The following is a 4,124-nucleotide window of genomic DNA, read 5'->3' on the forward strand; positions in this document are numbered from 1 at the left end:
TGGTCATTTTTTTCTATAGCATAATCCTCCAGCATAATCTCCATGCATGCTATTATATGTTTTATCTGTTTTTTCACTGGTCAATTTAATTGTTTTTGTGTAAAGCAATTAGGTGGCATCACTGCACACCGACACAGTACACACGATTAGCACAGCAGAACTGGTGAACTCAGTGGCGTCTGTGACTGTGCAACACTGAGAGTTTTGAGTAATGGCTTACAGTAAGTGTTCATTTATAAACTGGTAATAGTGCTTTGTTGTCATAGTTCATTGTACTGGATAATTAGTAACATAATTAAAGTCTAACCCTTTTACAAAAATGCCAAAAGTTAAGCAGTACGATAAAAAATTCAGTTGGGTGGTTGCAAGACCAACTTCTCTGGATTGTATGAGGTTGTTCCAGGTGATGATATAAGACCACACTAAGTACAGTACTGCAAAAGTGAGGTAAAAGGAAAATATCAAGACTTGAAAAATAACACTCAGTGTAAGAAATATTAATGCAAGTCTTTTTCAAGAACTATACACTTCTTACATCAATGTTTACACCTGCTAAACATAAATCATCAAAGCTCTAAGAAGTAATTGCTTTGTATTTATGATGTCACTCTGCTCTAAGGAACTGTGATCATCTAGTCGATCTGTGCAAGAACAAAATTGTTGACTAAAATTGTGTCAAGAGTTGAAGATGCATCGCATAGTGCAGTAAAATAATAAATATCGTTTTGTGTAGCCATTTTGAGCAGTTGATTAAATATATGTAATAATACAGTTTGTTGTTTGATGAGTCTAAAGACATTTCAGTTAAGAGGTTATTAGGAGTGTCCATTATTTACTCTAGTCAAATTTATTATAAAGTTGTGTTAACACAACTTTGACTGGTTCTGCTTGAAAAATGTAATGCTGAGAGTACTGTATTCTAGAGGGAATTAAATTATTATGAAATAGAAAGTTGGACTTGAAGAACTTTGTTGGAATAGGAACAGCTAATGTGTGTGTTATGATTGAAATTAATAATGGAGTTTATGCAAGACTAAAAGAGGAAGTTACATAAATCATTTTAATAAGATGTGCACTGTATCCCCCCTCCATACAATTTGCAGTTTCTAACCCATCTTGAATGCCTACCTAGAAATGCAGAAGTCCATAAATGGTTCTCTCACTCCTGTTAGACATGTTGAATATAAAAAGTCGTACGAATCTCTCAATGATGACACAAGTTCACTAATAATACCTGCTGACTGCAAAACAAGGTGGCTGTCTATTAAACTAGCAGCAGGTTGAATAACTGAACAATGCACAAAACTGAAGGCTCATTTTAAGAAAATGAGGTGGTACACAGATGAAATTCATTTTGACATGTATTCCGATTAAAAAAATATTGTATTTCTGCTCTTTATGAAACCAATACTGAGTGAAGTACAAAGAGTTAACAAACTATTTGAGTCCAAAAACATTAAGGTAAAGTTACTTTATTTCCTTCTGCTGGTTAGATCAATTGGAGAGAAGGTTGTGCTTTCTACCTGCAGTGTTGAACTGCTGACTTGCAATATTAATGAATATTTTAACCCAAAGTCATACCTGGGCTACCGATTTGAAACAAAAGTTGAATAATTAAGAACCAATAAACTTGTCACAACAAATTAAGAATATATTTTGAAACACGAATGTCAAATTTTCTCATAACTGTTTCAACAGTAGAAGTAGAGGCTGCCTGATAATATAAGTTTTGACAAACGTGTATCTCTCTTCTTAGCAAATAATATGTTGCAGCCATGCAAAGACATCTCTTCAATTTGAGAAGTCATGAAGTGCCTAGGTGTTTCACAAGAAACGATTGGTAAGGCTGAAAACCAGTTAGCCAAAATAAATTTACTTGATTGGAATAATAATACCGATACTTCTGAAAGGTAGTTCTTCCATTCAAAGATGCGGCCAGTTCAAATCCATTTGAAGAAATTAATAAATGTGCCATCTCTTCATTAATATTATCGTATTCAAATGCCGAAATAGAATGAGTATTCAACTTGATGAACTACATAAAATCCATACTGACAAATAATATGAAACTAGAAGTGCTAAATGCTATTTTGATGGTCAAATTCAGTTTATCCAGATTAGAAAAATGTTGCAATTCTTACGAACTTCCATCCAAGGTGTTGAACGACATGACATCGCTGCATACAAAAAAAATCTTGAAGTCTCTTCTCACCCAGGCCTGTCTAGTGCTGAAGATGAAATTTGCCCGAAACGCTATGCGTATTTAGTTACGCTAGGCTTTTGGTATTGTATGTACTAGCTCTATCTTTAAATCCAACATTATGTTTGTAACTCATCTTCAATGTATGTACCTTTACCTGAATCAAAAATCTAAATCTAAGTAGCCGAGGATGGTTTTTGCTTTGCTTAATGTAGAAATATTAAAGTAAGTAGCATTATTAGTCTTTATTATTTCATTAAATTTCAGTGTTATTAGCGCTACATAGCCTTCCCGGTTTGGGGCCTTCTTTTGATAATTACTTACATGTGTTATTATTTACATTTTCATAAACTGTGCTGGAGGATTAGTAATATCAAATATATATGTTCAGATTATTTGTATATGAATATCCGCCAAATCTAGATCTTTCTAGATGTTTTCATGACATTTCTGGATGTAAAATATAAATTTGAGTTGGCAACCCTGGTAAACAGCCAGTGCGAGGAAACGTTCCGACACATTATGTGCGAACTGGTTTACTTCAGTGAAGCCTTCACCCTCTGATGGTTTGCTGACTGCGCCAGCGGTACCCAGGTAAGCTATGAGATGGTTTCATCTGTGCATGGACCAATGTACATTTTATCGTCAGCTCCTCTGCCAACCGCGGTAGTGTTTAACCGACGATACCCGAGTAAGCAGTAGAAAAGTTTGTTTTTCTGTCCAGAGAACCGCCCTTGTGTTATCCTGCCCAGGTCTGAAAGACGCCAGTGTTGGGCCTGAAGAATTAAACAGGTGCCACTGTACCGACCGGACATGGTTCAAGTAAGTAATTATCAAAAGAAGGCGCCAAGCCGTGGAGACTATATAGCACCAGGGCGTGTTCAAATGGAACCATCTGGGAGTATCGGCGTGCCTCTGTTGACGAAATGAGGAGGCGAATACACTTGTCTCTTCCACGCTGCTCCTCCCCTCCCTCCCCCCTGATACGTCCCTTCCCGGACGGTTTTCTGGTCTACGTTCCTTGGTCTGGATCTGCACTCACCTAGTTGTGCTTGCGGGGGTTGAGCTTCGGCTCTTTGGTCCCGCCTCTCAACTGTCAATGAACAGGTGTACAGATTCCTGAGCCTACTGGGCTCTCTATATCTTATCTGCATTTGCAACTGTGTATGGAGTCAGCCTCCACTACATCACTGTCTAAATGTATTTCATCTGTTAACTACTCTGACTGTGTTTGAACCCCTGGTGTCGCCAACGAGAATGGCGTGTTTACCTGCATGTTTGTGTTGGAGAGCGCTTAGGGATGATTACTGTGTTTGCAAGGAACCCTAAGTGGAGGAAGCACAAACCGACCAAGGAGATCTCTGCTGCATGCTGCCACTTCTGGGCGGATAGACAGGTTGGATCGGTCCTCCATGCCCGCCCATGGCGTTGTGATGGAAAGGAAGTTGGTGAAATAGAAGGTAGGCGAGCTCGTTCTATTTCTTGGGACCCCCAACCTATGAGTGTCTGGTTTCTCAGGACAAACACTGGCCGAATGAGGATCTGCTGTTGTTGTTTCAGATTTAGCTACTCAGAACGAAGTGCCTTGCCTTGTGTACCTGCATTATTTGCACTTTTTTGCTGTTTCTGCAAATGTCGGACATTAATAACAGGCTGCGACTATTTGTGAGTTTCTATTCAGTAGTTACATATTGCATAATTACAGATTCCCCCCGAATCTGTAATTATTATATCTTCAAATATTATATAAAATATATATCATCACCTTCAGATATGCATATAAATAACTAATTCACCCGTGTAGATTTTTTTTACATAGGCTACTAAATCTATTCAGTCTTGAACAAGTTTGGGTTATAATATATGTTATATGAACCCTTACCATGAGACCCTGAGGTGCTTCCGGGGCTTAGCGTCCCAGCGG

The sequence above is a fragment of the Procambarus clarkii genome, chromosome 82 (assembly GCF_040958095.1).
Source record: "Procambarus clarkii isolate CNS0578487 chromosome 82, FALCON_Pclarkii_2.0, whole genome shotgun sequence".
NCBI lineage: Eukaryota > Metazoa > Arthropoda > Malacostraca > Decapoda > Cambaridae > Procambarus > Procambarus clarkii.